Raw genomic sequence first — 20155 nt, forward strand, 5'->3', positions numbered from 1 at the left:
CCAGTATTTCAGGTCAGGGTCCAGTAGAGCAGGAGGTGGCATGGCAGTGAGGAGCAGCAGGACTGCTCCAAGAAGTAGGAGAGAAACAGGTGAGTGAGAGATTGAGGAAGCTTAGGAATAGAGCCTTACAGAAGAAAGAAATGACAATCGTTTCCAATGCTGCCAAGAAAGGTGAGGATGAAAGCAAATCCATACTGCCCAGCACCTGATTTCATTCATTTATGTATTCATTTATCAAATAAGTGTTTATTAATCATCAATTATACAAGGCTCAGTGCTGTATATAATAAGCATCCAGAGTAGGGAAAACCTTATAGTAAGTGGGTAATCGATATTTTTTGAACAAATGAGTAACTGAATGAACTATTTTAGTTAAAAATTTAGATGAAGCTCCTTGAAGATGGGACAAAATATGTAATACACATCACTGTAATGTTGATATTCACCCAGTGGTTGAACAATCTCCATGATAGGAAGTTAGTTTGGGTTTAATTAATCCCAAGGTGTCACTGGTAGGTAAAGGACTTACTACTAGTAGAGCATGCAGGAGTAGTTAGTCTCTCATTTGATAGGTCTTGTGTGCAAGTGTAGTTAGCTGTCAGATCTCACACTCCCTCCTGATTCCTCATGGGAACTACCACCTTTTATCTGGGTTTGCATGGAGCCCAGGGTACTTTTTTAAAAGTTTCCATCTTATCTAACCACAGCTGCAGAAACTATTTATACCATAGAGGCCTACTGAATCAAGCCAAACAAGAGAGCCCACTAGAATATTTTCCCAGGGTGGAAGGTGTGCAGGGAATATAGTGAATTATGTCTTCAATTCTTGTCCATGACGTTATTTCTTACCCAGGGCATAGGTGACAGCGACTGTAAGGCTGACAGACACCCGTTACACTTGTGTTCTACTGTCTGAGGACTCTTTGTTCTTAAGGATGAGTCATAAGAATTTAAATTATTCTCTGATACTTGTCATGAAAAATGGTATCAGTGTTTTAATGTGAGCTGGATTAGAGTAGTTACTAGTAACACTCAATTTTCTATAGAAGATTTAAATTTAGCTGCTTTGCTAGCAGAATGGGGGAGTAAGAAATCAGAATGGCTAGCGTGGAGGGGAGGGGTCTCACACAGAAGTGTATGGGAAGTGAAGTGTTTAACTGCTTAAAGGGCTTTGGTAGTATAAGCAGACATAAATAATATCAACCACTCACAGGACAGAATTATCAACAATAGTTCCATGAACTTAACATCTACTACACACTGGACACTATGCCAGACACTTAGATACATTCATCTGATTCTAATATTTATAACGTAAGATATTCAAAACACACACAGAAGAGACGAAAATATATTTGCAACAGGAGATTGACATCAGTAATATATAGAGAACTTCAAAAAATTAATAAAAAAGGAAACTAGAAAAATAGGCTAGATATATCAATAATAGGAAAAGATACAAAGGCTAATCCTATATAATAAAAGGCTAATATGCAAATCGGCCAAACAGTGGAACGCAGTGGCAGCGGTGGCAGGAGCCTCTCCCACCTCTGTGGCAGCACTAGTGCTGACAGCTTAGGCCAGAGGGAGCAGGCCTAAGCCATCAGTCAGACATCCCCCAAAGGCTCCCAGACTGTGAGAGGGTGCAGACTGGGCTGAGGGACCCCGCCCCACTGCACAAATTTTGTGCACTGGGAATCTAGAATATAAAAAAAAATGCTAAAACTCATAATTAAAGAAATGAAAATTAAAAGAGAAAATGTTCCTGTAAATTGGCAAAAATTAAACAAAAGATTATGCCAATATTTGTGAAATTAGGGGTGAAAAGCATGCTCTTACATTATAATATTTTGGGAGAATATATCATTTTTAATTTCATAATTTAGCAGGTACCAGCATGAGTTGTGTGAATACGAACAAGAATACAACATCATTTGTGGTTTTAAATATGGGATCTAGGGTATATCATGCAAACTATTAAAAACTGAGGAATATTTATATTAATCTGTTTTAGCAAATATCCGTGATACATTGTTAAGCAAAAAGAGGCAGTTTAGAAAATATAGTACAATAACATTTTAAGAACCTGTAATGTGGAACTTGCAAATATGTGTGCAGATATTACATACAGATGAATAGATGGTGATAGATTTTATTAGTTTCCTACTGTTCCTGTGATGAATTACAACTAAGTTAGTGGCTTAAAACAACACATAGTTATTATTTTACTGTTCTGGAAACAGAAATTTAAAAATGGGTCCTGCTGGAATGAGATTGGATATAGGGCAAGGAATTTGGCTCTCACCATTTGTATTCAGCAGCATATCAGAGGAGCTTGCTAGTACATTAAGGCAAGAGAAAGAAACAGTAGACATCTACATTGGGAAAAGACTTTTAAAATCCTCATTATTCAGAGATGACATCAGTGAATATAGATTCTATGAAATTGTTCAAAAACATAATAAAACTAACAAGTGAATTTAGCAAGATTACAAAACACACAGGCAATATTTAAAAATTAATTGTGAGCAATTAACAATTATAAAAATATGAGCAATGAACAATTATAAAGTTTTTTAATTATACTAAGGCATCAAAAATATAAAATATTTTGGAAAATACTTTATAAATATCTTACAAAAGATGTGTAAGTCTTCTGCATTGGAAAGCATAAAATGTTACTCAGAAAAATTATGGAGTTTCTAAATAAATGAAGAGATATATTTAGTTCATAGATCGGAAATCTCAGTATCATTGGATGTTCTCTCCAAAAAAGCCTGTACACTCAATGAAATCCCTATGAAAAATACCAGGAGGATTTCTGAAGAAATATACACTAGCTAATTCTAAAAAAGACAAAATTTTTATCATAAAAAATTTATATTCATCAAAAGGTGTAATTTTAAAAATGAAAGACAAACTATAGACTGGGGAAAATATTCATAGCTCATAATTCTGGCATAGGACTTATATCTAGAATATAAAAAAGAACTGTAAATTAATATTTAAAAAATGAGGCTAGACTTCATTGAAATTAAAAACGTCTGCTCTGTGAAAGGCAATGTCAAATGAATGAGAAGATAAGCCATAGAATGGGAGGAGATACCTGCAAAAGAAACATCTGTTAAAGGGCTGTTGCATGAAACATACAGACAACTCTTAAAACAACGATAAGCCGAAACCGGTTTGGCTCAGTGGATAGAGCGTCGGCCTGCGGACTGAAAGGTCCCAGGTTCGATTCCGGTCAGGGGCATGTACCTTGGTTGCAGGCACATCCCCTGTAGGGGGGCATGCAAGAGGCAGCTGATTGATGATTCTCTCTCATCGATATTTCTAACTCTCTATCCCTTTCTCTTCCTCTCTGTAAAAAAAAAAATCAATAAAATATATTTGAAAACAAAACAATAAAACAAAACTCAACGATTAAAAAAAACAACCCAGTGAAAAGATGGACCAAAGACTGTAACAGCCACCTCACAGAAGAAGATACCCAGATGGCCAATAAGCATAGGAAAAGGCACGCCACGTCATCGAGGTGTGGGTGTTGAATGAGGATAGAGCTGCATTAAGAAGTTCTAGAGGTGGATGGTGGTGATGACTGCAGCAATGCCACTGAGCAGAGTTCGTGTTCTCTATGCTTTGCCACAATAAAATAAAAAAAATAAAAATAAATAAAAGTACTCATTGAAACGAACCCTGAAGATCTGTATATTTTATTGGGTGGGAAATATCCCTCAGCTTAAAACATTTTTTAAAAGAGAGAGAAAATGCTGACTACACAAAACAAGCAAACAAAAATCAATTCCAAAGGCTTGAAAGCTCCCCAAGTAATTCAACTAAACTGAATATTCAGCGAAGACTGAGGAATACTGTAATGGTTCTGGTATGATGGAACTCCTTGGGGAAAAGGTTTTCCAGTTGGCCCATCTGCACACTGTCCCGTGCATTTCAAAGCCGGATTTCTTGGTACCCAGAGCAGAAAGCCACCCTGGTCACGTCACAGCTTTTTGCAAAGGACGAGTGAAGGGTAACTAGAAGCCGAGCGCTCGCCTTTGGGCTTGTCTGTGAGTTTCTGGAGTTTGCTTGGAAACAGCGCAGCCAGGTGAGGCGCCTTCCCCTTTGTCTTCCCTGGACAGACTCTGGATTTTAATACGGGACATGTGAGCCTGGAGTGAGGAGGGACCCTGTGGGTCTTTGGGGCAATCTCCTTTGATCTGATCGTCTTTCTTATCTGCATCATCATTTCCTTCTAACCATGTGCTGGAGGCTGCCAGAAGGGCAATTCAAATAACCCCTTAGTTGATAAACTGATATCAGCCAGCCAGACTGATTCATTCATTCAGACCCAGACTCTGAAACTGTCCTACTGAATAATCTGTATATTGCAGGTACGTACAGTGCAGCCAGGATTTTAGCATCAAAGTCTGGATGTTGATGGCTCAGAGTCAAACATAATTACTTTATTGTTCACATCTTTGGATTGCACTCCTCTGAGTGCTATTGTGAACACTGGAGGAGTCTGTATTTCACTGATGTGTACCTGTCAGCTGGTTTGTTTATTTTACCCTGTAAGCCTCCAGTACTTGCTTCTCTGGTCCCTTCCTGGTCTTCTTTCTATTTGGAGGGAAAAATCACTGTCCTGGCCACTAAGAGACATATTCCTGAGCCCGGACATTCTCTTCTGGATACCTCCTCTCCATCAAGGCTGCGATTCTTCTTGCTATTCTTATCAGAAAGTTCAAGTCCTGTTTATCCATCCACCCACTGTCTGCTCCCAGCAGTTCCCCGTTCGCAGGGAGCCTCTGTGATGGCTTCGCTCTGTCCACAATTCCCAGGCACAGGCATTCTCCATGCAGCCCCGAGAGCAGCCTGCTGGCAATCAACGCAAATTACACAGACATAATTGTAGACATAATTCAAGAACTTCTTGACTTTAAGGCAGGATCAAGGGCTTTCTTTGTTCAGTTCCGTTTGCAGATGACATTGTCCTTGAGGCGGGAGCATCTGTGCCCTGAGCACGATCTTCTGTGGCTTATGCTTGTAAATGCCCTGGCACCCGTTCAGGACTCGGGACCTGCTTAGTATTCCAGAGGGCATCTCTGCTGGTAATTTTCATACCATGGAACAATGTTCCTCTTGTAGGCTTGGGAAGAATTCAGCAGGAGCTCACATTTATTGAACAAAAATATGGTAAAAACAGAGTTGCCAGCCCTGGCTGGGGTTTCTCAGTGGTTAAAGCATCGGCCAGTGCACCAAAGGCCCACTGGTTCCATTTCTAATCAAGGGCCCCCACAGGAGGCAGCTAATCAATGACTCTCTGTTGTCATTGATGTTTCTATTGCTCTCCCTCTCCCTTCCTCTATGAAATCAATAAAAAAATATATTTTTAAAAAATGTACCTTAGGAGGATTTTATTGGTACCTCACATTCGATTCTGTCCCATATTATCTAATAAATCTAAACAATTGAAATGTTGAAATGAATATACAGTCTTTTATATGAGTAAGAGAATTCTTGGTTCCAGATTTTAAAGGAGAAAAAAAAAATCTGATCTATTTTGTTAAGCAGGCTGGATTATATTCCTTACACATTGATCCTTTAGCGAAAACTCCTAAAATCTTTGTTTAAAATGTGCTAAATGTTTTAAGAATTCAAAAAGCATATATACCTTCTATATTTTCTAATTCATGTGACACTTTCAACGAAACCATCTGAAGTTGGTTGAGTAAGTGATGCTCTCTCCATTGTAAGTGAGAAGAAAATGAGCTGTTACATATGTTGTCTGAGACCTGACCTATTGGGAATGTTGCTAACAGAACTGGGAAGGTGGGTCACATGACCTGCAGAGTAGATTCCCTGTCATTCTAAATTCCTTGATTGGTTTCTGTTTTCTATATGCAAGCTTTGCGGGGAGAAGTTGTAAAAAAAAAAAAAAAAAAAAAAAAAAAAGCCTGTATACCTGCATAGAAGAAGGAGACAAATTTGTGAAGAGAAGGGAGGGACTCAAAGGGCCAGAGAACCTGCTGGAAGCAGGGGCCCTCCTTAGCTTCCTTAAATGTTTAATAATTCCTACTGACTCTCCAAAATGCTTGGGGTGTCTGTTTCTCTGTGAAAACAAAATCTTCTATCATTTCAGTGTTTCTGGGGCATTCGTGTACCAATCAGCAATTGGTGGTACACTGCTGTATGCAAACACTGCCCCTGCGTGCTGGGGCGCTGGCAGGATCCAGGGTTTTCTTCGTCTAAGGCAGGACCACTCCTCACCCTACAGAGGTCAGGATCTACTGCGGGTCAGCACCCTGGGACATCCTCTCTACGATGGTGGATGCAGGGCCGTGTGACTGACATTCCCACCAGTAGGAAGAACTCACTGGAATAACAAAAAAATAAGAAGCTCACTCCATAAACTCACATCTACAAAATGTTTTGCACACGTGCGAAGTGCTGGGGGATTTACATCATTTCCGTAGCAATGGTTGATGTGGTCTTAAAAAAGAAAAATTCGATAAAAGCATCTAACGCTTTCACACGGAGATTGCACTCTCATTGCCGAGAGGGCTACTCCAGCTTGAGTCTGTTATTCCGGTGTCCGGCCCGGTAACCTGTAGTGTTTTTGTTGTTGTTGTCTTCATTGAGTCGATCATTTTCAGCTTCTCTGTTTTTAAAAAAAAGAAATTCATTTTGACAATGCTAGCTCTGCATTACCGCATGGAAATAATCAACCACCTTTCTCTATGGAGCAACAGCAACTGTGCCCATAGATGGAGCATCTGCCGTTTCATTAGCTACAAGCTATTCCCTGTGGTCTGTCTCCAAAGCTGATCTACGCTGCCACATATTTCTCCTAGAAAAGAAAACGCCTCGCTCTATCCCTGCCTCCACTGAACGTGGGGGAAATGTGCTTGATCCAGACACAATGGAAAAGCTCATCTTTCTCTGATGAAATGAAGACTATGCTTCCATATGTGATATGCAAATAAAAGATGTCCCTATTCACAAAGAACCACAACGTAAGAGGTTGCAAGCTATGAAATCAGCCACATGAAACCATGATGAAGTAAACTCTTCTAAAATCCATGACTGGTATATAGGGAAGATGAGAAATGAAAAACTTCACATGAAAATAGGATTGCAAGGTCAACAAAATATTGTTTTTGCATATAAATAAACTATCTGATATTATTATAAATGAGGTTGTATAGTAAGTGAAAAAATGCGTGCACAGCAAAAGCTTTTGTGGATGGCAAGTTTCTAAGAGAGCATCCCAGAATGCAACAGAAACTGTGTTCTGCACAGAGACAAGCATTTGAAAGTTTGTCTTACTGGAAATCCTGTTGACCAGCGTATTGAGGTCATGTCTTAGCAACTGCCGGAAAAGTTGCATAAAAGAAGTTTAATAGGTTGTAGCATTTCCTATGGCAGATGAGGCGAGCTCAGACATAAATATCACAGTTAGCTCTATTGAGTTGGGGAGATTGATGAGAATTTTCGTATGTCAGAAGATGAGAGGCTCTTATTGAAATTCAGCCAATGACTTACCTTTGTAAGAAAATGACAAAATGGTATGCAGTTGATCAAAATGAGTCAGTGTGATGCGACTCCTGCAATGGGGCAGTCTTGATGTGAAAACTTAAAGAAAGGAACATTTTCTAAGAATGTAGGTGTTCCAATTACATCATCCTGCCAGGAATTGCTTTGTGCCAAATCATTTTAAATGTAACCTGCCGTAACTGGGCAATATCATCACTGTGAACTAGAGAAAATCCAGATACTCCAGGGTTTCTTTGTATGAATGATATGTGCAGTCTGGCAACCTGGTGTGGTATGTGGACTTCTGTGGCTGATGCAGAGAGAGATTTTTGTAAATCTCTTTACATTTTGTCACTCGATCTCTCAACAGTGAGGAGCGGATCAACATCTTGGCCTTTGTGGTTGATGTTGGAACTTACCAAGTTTGAGTAGTTCTCTGCAAAGGCATTCATAAACAGCTACACCAGTCAATGTGTGCTTCAGTTTGCTCCCGTGACGTGAAATTGTGTCTTTAAGAAACTAATTTGGCAAGGAATAATCTGGCTCATTTTCCTGAACTGAAAGTCATGACTTACACTACATTACCAAAGCTGTAGAGTTGAAAATAAAATTTCAAAAAGATTCTCTGACTTTTAATTTTATGAAAGTAAACTAACATTGGAACGTTGGAAAGCTTACCTTTATAATTTGGTATTGATCAAATGAACAAAAGAGCTACAAGTTATTGAACTCTAAAGTGATTAAGTAACTGAAAGCTGAGTACAACGATGCTGGGATGGCAGGACTGAATTTGTCTCTAGATAACAACCATTGCATAAGAAAATGAGTAAATCAAATTACTGCACCCAATTGAAGGATTTGTAGTTTAGGTTAATATGGCCTGATGGTGACCATTATATTAGTTTCTTTCTTTTTTTTTCAAGAGACAGAGAGAGTGTGTGAGAGAAAAGAAACATCAGTTTGTTGTTTCACCCATCCATGCATTCATTGGTTGACTCTTGTGTGTGCCCTGACCAGGGACTGAACCTGGAAGCTCGGCACATCTGGATGATGCTCTCACCACCCGAGTTACCTGGCCAGGGCTGTCTTATGTTAGTTTCAATGGTAAGCTAGGGAGTAACAAATTATGGGAGAAAAATGTGAGTAATAAAATACTTTTATAATCTTATTTTTTGTTTTAAATTTTCAAATACCTGTTAAAAAATATTGCACATGCCTATTTGTACTATGGTCAGGAATATAAAATAAATTTGTTTTTTTTCTGCCACTTCTTTTTTTTTATATAAATATATTTTATTGATTTTTCACAGAGAGGAAGAGAGAGGGATAGATAGTTAGAAACATCGATGAGAGAGAATCATCAATCAGCTGCCTCTTGCACACCCCCTACTGGGGATGTACCCGCAACCAAGGTACATGCCCTTGACCGGAATCGAACCCAGGACCTTTCAGTCCACAGGTTGATGCTCTATCCACTGAGCCAAAACGGTGCCGGCTTCTGCCACTTCTTTTCTTTCCCATCCCATCTGCCTTACTTATCTCTGTGACTAGCTGGTCCTGTAAGAATTTGAATGAGGGACCCCCACCTTGACCAAAGCCTCTCTGTGATGCTCAGTCATCCTTTGATGAAAGACTGTGTTGAAGAGAATGACCTGTAGGAGAGTCCAAAGCGCAGGCATTTGTCAGTGTCCCCAGAACTGTGGAGGGGAAAAATGTACCCAACCAGTTGCCTCAAGGATGTTGTTGCTGTGGAGAGAGATGCATCAGTTTCCCAGATGGATGGCAGTGGCCATGAATATTACTCAGCCAGCTTTCCCTGCTCAGATGCTATGCTCGCCAAACAACAGGAACATTATGGATGTGGCTTGGGGGAGAGTCCATAATTACCAGACAGTAGAGTATCTTTGCTCCTTACATGCTAATAAATTTGCTGTCCAGTTTACATAGCAGCCTCTGGTCGGTGTAGGTGGCTATAGCAGTTACTTACCACCCTTGGGCATAAGCACAGAGTAAATATCTTGACCTGTAAAGAATGGACCAGACCCTGGTATTTACTTAGTTATATCCGAGTGTTCTAAAAATGGTTGGACCACACCCATTGCCATTCAGCTGAAGCTGTATGTGAGTATTTAGGAAAAATAATGGGGCTCCCTTATGCAATAACTTAGGGGGAAAAATTACTCTAGGATAAAGCCCACAGAAAAACGGGTGAGCTTAGCCTGGCCAGTGCGGTTCAGTGGGTGAGGGCTGAGCCATGAACCAGGAGGTCATGGTTCCTTTCCCTGTCAGGGCACATGCCCAGATTGCAGGTTTGATCCTCAGTAGGAGTGCAGGAGGCAGCGGATCAGTGCTCTCATTATTGATGTTTTTATCTCGCTGTCACTCTCCCTCCCTCTCTGAAATCAATAAAAACATATATACTTTTTTAAATGGGTGAGCTCAGGCATTGTTAAAGACTGGAGAAATCTGAGGACAATTTAAAGTGCTGATCAAAGTGCTCGTGGGTCTCTCCAGGGAAAGATGTTTTTACTAATGCTTAAAAAATTGTTTTTTAAATTCAACCTGGTGTCTTTACATTTGAAGAATGTACCCAGTGGACTAGTTGAACACGAACAGTGGACTAGTTGTTAATGAAGTCATGTGACGGAAGCTGGTAGCTGCCAGCATCACGGAAAGCAAAGGCAAAGTAGTTAAATGCCCTAATAGGCTTTTCCACAATAAATTAATTAATGTGAGTTTACACTCTTCTCAGAGGCACATTGACATTCTCTGACATGTACCCATTAATCTAAGTTATGAGATACAGTATTTTAATTATATATTGTGCCACATAAGACTTTATAACTTGTACCAAGTCTGTCAATATCAAAGTCAATAAAAGTTGAGTGACTGTGAAATAAGATTCTGAACAATTAATCTTAACGTTAAAATAGTATGAAGAGTGAATGGAAAATATAGATGTATGTAAGCTTATTATATTAGTCCCATTTTTCTGGTTTGTCGTATATAAAATAACTAAGTTTTCCTTTAAAAATCCATCATAATTATATTGGGGGGGGGAATCTTTGCATCTGCCTTTTAGGAATAGTTTTCAATATGCTCTATTGGCTTTTCCTAACTGATTGAATTCTCAGACATGTTTTAAGTAAATTAATTGAGAATATTTGTTCCAAGAATTCATGTTGGAAAATGGTGGAATGTAATAGAGATATGAGTGAGTCAGAAAATCAGAGAGTCCTGTCTTGTATAAAAACCTTCACTAGAGTTACAGTCTTAATAAAACCACAAGTATTTGTTGGAAAGGATCTTGAAGGTCATGTAGTTTAACTTCCTACCGGATGTATAAATCTCTCTTACGTCACCCCAAATAGCCACACAGCCTCTCCTGGAACATCGCCACTGACATTGGATGTATTATTTTTCTACTCAGTTCATACATTTGACCTTCTATCAGGTGTTGGATTTCTTTTTCTTTTTTTTTTAATATGTTTTTATTGATTTCAGAGAGGAAAGGAAAGGGAGCTAGGGATAGAAATATCAACGACGAGAGCAAATCATTGATAGGCTGCCTCCTGCATGCCCCCCATTGGGGATTGAGCCCACAACCTGGGCATGTGCCCTGACTGGGAATCGAATCAGTGACCTCCTAGTTCATAGGTCAATGCTCAGTCACTGAGCCACGCTGGCCAGGCTAGTTTGGGATTCTTTATGCGTATGTTGTATGACTTCTTTTAGACTGCAGTCTCCTTAAGGGCCGTTTCAGTATTTAAATATCTAATATCCTATTTATAACAAGTGTCAATAGGTTCTCAAATATATTATTGAAATAATCAGTGATATCTAATTTGGAGACAATTATTCGAAGGTTCCTCCTTAAGCTGAGCTCTTCATCTTCTGTCAAATAGTCCTGTGGCTTTCTTAGGAGTCTCCCAGCCCAAGGGCAGGGCTTCATCCTTAAGGTGGAGCTTAAAGGTGTTTAGCTCCCTGTTGTTGCTTCCTGGTTAGCCCCTTCACAGAGCGGAAGGAAGCTCCTCTCCGTTTCTGCTCTCTTAGAATAACAATGGCGCTCATTTTTCTCATGCCACCGCAAGGTCTCAGATGTGACTGGACCTAAATCATCCCCTTTCCTATCAACACACACGGATTCTTTGTGGGGTTTGTTTGTTTTTAGTTACAATTCAAGTCATTCTCCATTCTTCAAAGTACTTAATGATGTCCTGCCCCAAGAGAGGTGCTTCTTGCTGGATGGTGTCCAGAGTCACCACCTGACCATGAGAAAAAGAGTCAGCCTGGATGACAAGAAATAATCACACTTGAGGATGGGTTTATGGTTACAGCACCAGCATTATGGCGAAGGAGGAAGCCAAATTGGTCAAGTGTTTTCTTTCTTTCTCAGGAGCAGAGCTCACTCAAATATCTATGAATGTGACCCTTAAAATCCAAAGCCTAGGCTGAGTCCCAACCACAAAGGGACCTTATCTCACAAAGTTCAACTTCCTCATTTTTATAAACGGGGGGATGTATTGTCCTGGGTCATAGCTGGTTAATGGCACTTTTGGAAGAGACTAAGGTCCTTTATTTCTATTTATCTCTCTCCAGAGATTGTCTCAAACACAACTCTCTCCTGATGTCAAATTGGGCTGTCTTTTCTATATCATGTACTGTCACGTAAAATGTAAATGTCAAATCTGCCAGAGGGAAATCAGTGCTTTGGTTACAATGTGTTTTGTGATTTATCATGGAAGGAGCTTAAGTTATATATTTAATAAACCTCAAATAGAAACATGTCCTTCCGTCTCCAGCAGCCCAAATACTGGCTCTCTTGTGGAAAGAGAAAACCCAATTGTCTTCAAGTTACCTCCAAGTCATTCTTTCCACAGAAAAGTTAAATTCATTAAGATGACAACTAGACATTTCGGAGATATGGAAGCATAAATAAATAAGTAATATTGAACTAGTTGATGAAATAAGCCAATACTTAGCCTGATTAGAAGTATTGAATTCTTGGCATTATTTGTTGTGGGAATAGAGTTCTTTGTTATATTGAGGTACATATACCTATTTTAGTATATCGAAGAGAACAGTATGTAATGGGGATCCTTGCATTTCAGGAAGTAGGAAGCATTCGTGGAGGAAAGTGCTTTGTTTTCTGACAATGATCATATTATCCATATATTGTCAGTACAGTAAGCTCAGGGGAAATTCCACACGCTGTAGGGCTTTCTTTGAGATTACCCAACCTCAAATCTGAAGATAATACTCAGATTGAAAGTGAATGTTTAAGAACAAAAGTCACAAAACGTATGATTTAAAAGACTTGCAGCCTCGCATGCTTGGCTCAGTGGTTGAGCATCGACCTATAAATCAGGAAGTCACAGTTCTATTCCCAGTCAGGAAAAATGCACTGGTTGTGGGCTTGATCCCTACTATGGGGCATACAGGAGGCAGCTGCTCAATGATTCTCTCTCAGCACTGATGTTTCTATCTCTTCCTCCTGCATTTTTTTTTAAAAAGCTTATAAACAGCAAAAACATTACAAAATTGAGAAATATGATATTTTTACTTAATTGGCATACTTTTCTAATATTCTTTTTCCTTCCTTGTTGGTTGCACACTCTTTGATGTCTCTTCATATGACAAAACTTTCATTAAATATTTTTTAGAAAGAAAATATAAAGAGAGGTAAAAATTATTTTTATTGTTGATAATTTGGACAAGTTTCTTTCAGCTTCACAGCTCATAATTAATATACACTTTTAGGATTATTGTCAAATTTGGGCAAGACACCTTCATTGAAGTTATTTTTATATAAGTTGTAAGATCTCAGGGCACTTCAAGTCTCCCTGTAAAGTTACTAATTGTAAATATTCTTTACATTGATGACACTCATTCACCAGTACTTTGTTGCTGTCTTCTTTGTAGTGGCCTATTATGAATTCTAGATCAGCTCTGTGGAAGTCAGTATGTCTGTCAGATTATTAATGAGCTATTAGACTGCATAAATCCATGCACCAGAAGCTCTCTGTGGGGCCTGGCCACTCCATACCCACTGCCCGGAGGCTCTCCACTGCCCAGAGGCCCGTCTGCGGCAGGGTGTGGAATGCTTGCCTCTGCCACAGCGACAAGGCAAGCATTCCGCCAGGCTGCTCATGCTGCCTGCTCTCAGTAGCCACCACGCCCCCCCCCCCCCAGGACTGGGGGCTCTGGTGGGGCTGAGAGAACTGGGTGCTGACATCTTGTGGCTATGGACACTGTCATCTTTGTGATGGTGTGATGGTTAATTTGCATATTACCCTTTTGTTAGGTAGGATTTAAACACCAATATTCTCATAAATCCTATTTCATGCAATTCTCATGTATAAATAAGAAAAATGTATGGGGCAGGCAACACTGTATGTGCTGTGTTGCGGGCACATGAGAACTTTTATTCAGAGGAGTCATCGGTGGCAGTGCGTTCTCTACTTCCACTCCCACATCTGATAATTGAAATTTCCATAGACCATTTTCTGGCTTCATACCTTCCAAACCTTGTTTCTCCTTCACTGCGGATGCTGGTTACCGCTGGGCATGTTTTTCTATTGGCGAGACTTTTGGCCTGCTTGAAACTGTAACAAACCGGTTAGTCAGCGCAGTATTATTGGAAGCCATCCCTACACCTGCATGACTAATGATACTATCACTCTACCTGGAAGTTACTTCAAACTCTATAAATATACTCAACTACCATTGCTAGTCCTGCTCCCAACATGCATGGGGCCTTGAGCAAGAGCACAGTGGAGGCCTACAGCTCATGTGTAAGACATTTATAAGTCACAAATAAAAAAATAAAGTTAAATAAAACATATTTCATCATCCTACCTTGACACATACCTTCATGACAATAACATTTTCAAAAATACAGATAATACTAGGGTTTTTATATAGTTTAAGTCAGCAAAATATCAAAGATGATTGAATTGAATTAATACTGCATATGTTCTGTTCATGTCTGGGGAGTGTTTGTATAAGTCATCAAATAAAATATACACAATTCATATATAATATTTCTATGCATGGACTTCATATCATTTATTTATCTTGCCTCACTTCAGCAAAATCACTAATTATAATCAAGATTTTTTCACAGTATGTGTGTTATAGTGATCTAATGAATTAAAATATATAAAATAAAAAATTAAAATAATTTTTCATATGTTTTTGAAAATAAAAATGTTTTCAAAATATTCAAAACTATAATCAAGTAGCAAATTATAAATGAATTATAAGAAATAATTAAGTTATTTACATTTAACTAACTTTTATTTTAATTTTTAATAAAAAACAACTATTAACAGCTCTAGTGTTCGGTCTATTTAGTTGCCACAGTCAAAAAACACACATACTATTGAAGTATGTATTGCTTTATTAAGTGTTCCTTCTCCACCAGATACAACTTTATTGAATAATAAGTGAGACAATAAAATGAATATTATGCATTACTTGGAAATGATGCTTCGTGATATAGCGATCTATTTTCCTGAGAGATTTGGCCAGTACATTAGCTGAGTCCCTTTTTATTCTGAGGACATGGGGAATAAATGTGAAGTGTGTACCTGGGTCTGACAGTGTTGGTCCCGAGAGTGGATGTTTAGACTCATCCACTGTGTCCAGGGCACTGGGCACCTGACCCTGAGCACCAGGGCACGCACATGTGTGTCCGTAAGCTGGCGGGTGTGATGTGTGTTTGTTTACCAGAGTCTTTTACAGCACAGGACCTGGGAATGGGAATCTGCGCCTGGGCCCTAGCATGTTTCTGTTAAACCCAAATGGAATGTGGTTGGAACTTGAATAGTCAGGATAGGGTGGCCACAGCCCCAATTTGGTTTGGATGTCAAGCCCAATGACACACTAAGGGGAGAGAAAAAGCTTTCTTGGTTGTATCATGAGTCTTTCTGGGGAGAGCAGGGCAGATGCCCATGTGAGCCTAGCCATGGCTGGCGAGAGGACTGAAGGGATGCTGGTGTGGGGTGCTCGTGGTGGTTAGGAAGTGGGGCTGGAGGGAGGGCTCCATGCATGTGGGTAGGGCCTTGTGTGGCTTGCCCTTTCCTTCTGTGCCAAAGAGGGAGTACCCAGGCTTTCTCACCTGCTTCTCCACATGTGGGACAGAGAGGAAGGCGGTGAGGGTGAGGCCTAACGAATGCCAGCATTCAAATATCAGGAAATGGAGTCAGACTCTTCGTTTTTCATTTTATTTTTTTAATATAGATTTAGTATTGATTTCAGATAGGAAGGGAGAGGGAGAGGGAGAGAGAAACCTCAATGATGAGAGGGAATCATTGACCGGCTGCCTCCTGCATGATCCACACTGGGGATCGAGCCCACAACCTGGGCATGTGCCCTGACTGAGAATTGAACTGTGACCTCCTGGCTCATAGGTTGACACCACCAAGCCAGCATGGTGTCAAAACTAGAGGCCCGATGCATGCAATTCATTCAAGGGGCTCGGCCCTCACAGCCCCGCTTCATCTGGCAGGCCTTTTGGCTGTCCAGTCTAATTAGCATATTACGCTTTTATTATTATAGATGTTTCTCTAAGTCTCCCTTAGCTGTGATAGAAGGGAAGCTAGAGTGCAAAGACTTAAGAATCTGAAGCAATTGCAGTCAAAGTGTCTAATCAAAGCCAAACACCAGAGACCCCGTCTAGGGTGGGAAAGTACATAGATCAGAGGGGAGCCTTGAAACACCTGGGGATTCATTCACGGATGAGCATGTGAGTTGTTTGGCTGGATCTGCACTGGTTTCCTTGAGATGAGGGGAAGTTTAAGACAGAACTCCCAGCCAAGGTCAGGAATGCTGTCGGTCATGATACCAGAACCTCACGGGAGCAAGTTTTATCAGCACTGACACCTGTCAGCTGCCTCCCTCCCGCTCTCACCTGTACATCACCTTCTGCTTACCTGTACGTGGGCATACTTTTCTTCTTCCTCTTCCTGAAATCCCCACCCAGCCATCATCCCTTTCCTCATCTCTATATAACTGATTCATCGTGCTTCCTAATGAGCCTGTTTTCTATGACTCTCTTCCCTCTCCCTGTGGTTCATTTCCACTGGCTGGACCATCCCTTCATAATTACACGGCTGTTCCCATCCAGACCTCCCCATTGTCATTACTCTCCCACGGGAGACGTCCCAGGTGCTGACTCCAGCTTCCATCCCTGCCTTTCTCCTGGACGTGTTTGGAAAAGTAGCCCAGCCTCCTCTCAATGACTCTCATTGAGTACCAGTCCACACGTAACAGGAGATGGGGTTGGACTTAAGAAAATAATGATAATTACCAGAGCTCCCATTTATTGAATGTTTACTGTAAACCTCATGTGAGGCTAAGCTCTTCACAAGCATGATCTCATTTCATCTTCACCATATCACACCCCCCCCTCCCCCACCGCTTCACCTCATTACATAATCTCGAGATCACAGATGAGGAATCTGGGGCTCAGAGATGTTGAATAAGTGGCCAAAGATCACACAGCTAACAAGTTCCCGCCTGGCTTTGAGCCCAAATCCAATTCTGAAGGCCAGGTTCCAAGTCACTCTATTTCTTCTGTGAGAGCCTGCTTCTAGAATTCAGGCCTTTTCAAATTGTGTTGCCATCCCATGTGTGAATTTGCCAATTCTAGGCACAGGTATACATCTCCCTATCCTCTCCTTTCCTTGCAATCGCCTCTTGGGTGGGGTGATGTTTTTCTGCATTATTATCATTCAGATTTCTTTGTTTAATGGGGAGAATTTAAATTAGTTTTTCTAAGTGTAATTTTCATATACCACATTCTACTATAGTATGTTGCTATTAGTGAAAAGTGTGCTACTTGGAAACTTCAAGTAGCCTTGAGTAACTTGTAATTACAATGAATTGTGTTGAAGCTATGTGTGTTTTTACTGGGTATAATTTAACAAGTATGTGATGACTGCCTAATTATAGTCTACAGTTCACAAAGGAATACTTTATAACAACATTTCCTCGTTAGGTATTTCACCAGTGTCCGGGTTCAGAAATGCAGGAAGAATGGGCACTTCCTGGGCTTTAGAGATCTTTTTGTTGGCAAAGTGGTATTGCCACATACTAGGAACTTCTGAAACTTACCATCGCATTTCTCTACCAAACTAATGGCCTCTCCATTTCCGGATTTTTCTTTGCTCTTTGGGGATCTAGCGACACTTTCATTGCATTCACTATCTACTGCGAGGTTCAGGGCATGTTCAACATGGAACTCCATTCCCCTTCTCTGTCATCCCAAGGCCTGGACCTGTGGTTCTCTCTTTTAGATTCTACACCTAGGATCTAGAACCTTCCTGTGTCCACCTGAACCTTTTTGAAACAAGGATATAACTACAGTATTCTAAAATGCACACTTCAGCCCTAGCTGGTTTGGCTCAGTGGATATAGCATCAGCCTGCAGACTAAAGGGTCCCAGGTTCGATTCTGGTCAATAGCACTTGCCTGGGTTGCAGGCTCAATCTTCAGTAGTAGGCGTGCAGGAGGCAGCTGATCAATGATTCTCATCATTGATGTTTCTATCTCTCTTCCTGCTTCCTTCTACTCTGAAATCAATAAAAATATTTTTAATAAATAAAATGCAGACTCCAGCCAGCCAGTTGAGCATTGACCTAGGAACCAGGAGCCCACAGTTCAATTCCCAGTCAGGGCACATGCCCGGGTTGTGGGTTCAATCCCCAGTGTGGAGCATGCAGGAGGCAGCCAATCAATGATTCTCTCTCATTGTTGATGTTTCTCTCTCCCTCTTCCTTCTTCTCTGAAATATATATATATATATATATATATATATATGTATATATATATATATATATATATATATATTATAAGTGAAATAAAACGCAGACTTCTTGGGATTCCCCCAGAGAATGGAGCCTCCATATACTATTGAAATAGACAGTTTTTAAAGAAAATAATTTCTTCAAGCCAATCTCAATCCATTCCTCAGGGGGAGGAATAAAACGACTGTTTTGCTGAGGGCTTTCTCTGGTCTACACAGTTCATTTCTAAGAGACATACTTTTATCTGTGCTTAGTTCACACACCAATACCACGAGGCAGAATTGTCACCTCCATATACTCACCAGGAAAACAGCCAGAGAGGGGAGATAATGCCACTAAATTCCATTTGACTTGCATCATAAGAATTATTCATGACAGAAACATCTGTTATTCAAGAGTGAAAGAGGAAAAAAAGCTGAGTAAATTTTTCTACCTCCGCAAAATGCATTGAGGACTCCCTTCTAGCCCTGCATTCTTTGAGTGCTCACTTAAAGAAGAGATGATAAGAAGGAAACTCTGTTGGCTCTATCTCCAAACTGTGCCCTGAGTCTCACCACCTCCATTGCTCCCCTCTTGGTCTGAACCACCATCATCCCTCACCTGGATCACTGCACTGGCCTCTGACTGGTCTTCCTGGGCCCACCTTTGCCCTACTTCCGGTCTAATGGCAACAGAGCAGCCAGAATGACCATTACACCAAAGTCAACCAGATCCCTTCTCTGATCAGAGGCTCCCATGGCATTTTGTTCTCTGAAAGGAAAAGATGACGTTGTTACAATGACCAGTAAGGCCTTACCCGCTCGGCCCTCAAGGTCCTCTGGGACCTCATCCTTTCCTCTTCTCCTGTTCTCTCTCCGCCTGGTCCCGCCACATTGGCCTTTTTGCATTTCCTCAAAGGGCCTCGGCTTACCTGTCCCTCTGCCTGGACAGTCACTTAGATACCGCCCTTACTTCCTTTGAGTCTTCGCTCAGATGTCATACACTCATTGAGGCCTCTCTGGATCACCCAAGTTAATAGCAACCTTTTCCTCCAGTCAAATCCCCAGCACCCCAATCTCCTTTCCGCTCTTTGCTTACTCCCCTCACACTTAAGCCACCTCTTCCCAGACTCAACATACTTCCTGTGTATATTGGTTGCCCCCCTCATTGAGAGGGTGAGGTCTTTATTGTCTCTTTTGTTCACTGATGTAGGACTAGAAAATGGAATAGTGCCTGAATGAAGTACCCTCTCAGATATTTGGTAAATGAATAAATGAGTGCTAAGGTCACTCAAGTATCTCTCTTTGTATTTCACTCTTTCTTTGCTTCCCCTACATTTTCATTGTCAGTCTTTGCTTTTTTTTTTTTTTTTTTTTTTTTTTTTGCTTTTTTTTTTTCATTTAAAATGCTTAGTAAACTCTGACTAAGTTCCAGGCATTGTGCCTGTCCCTTGGGAGGCAGTCTTCTCAGAGGTGTATTGATGTTATGCTGTTCATGCTGAGTCTGCACGTGTGGCTGAGTCTGTATGTGTGGTTCTTGAAATGCCTCTTGGAAAATAGGACCGGTTGTAACTGACAAAGCTCTTAGAGTGTGCCTTTTCCATGGTGTGGCTACCGACCACTAAATGGGCCAGGCCCCAGCTTGGTGTTGCTGGACAGTCCATTCCCTAACCACCTCCCGTCTGCATGCCAGGTGGGCTGGCGGCTTGGAATTCTGGGAGCTATTTCAACCAAATAAAGCACCCACAATGTGTACCAGGTCTTGTGCGTAATCTCTTCTTAGATTCTTACGTAATGTAACTAGGTTTGTATGAAAAGCTGGATACCTCATATAAG

This window comes from Pipistrellus kuhlii, unplaced genomic scaffold (genome assembly GCF_014108245.1).
Source record: "Pipistrellus kuhlii isolate mPipKuh1 unplaced genomic scaffold, mPipKuh1.p scaffold_m20_p_15, whole genome shotgun sequence".
Lineage (NCBI taxonomy): Eukaryota > Metazoa > Chordata > Mammalia > Chiroptera > Vespertilionidae > Pipistrellus > Pipistrellus kuhlii.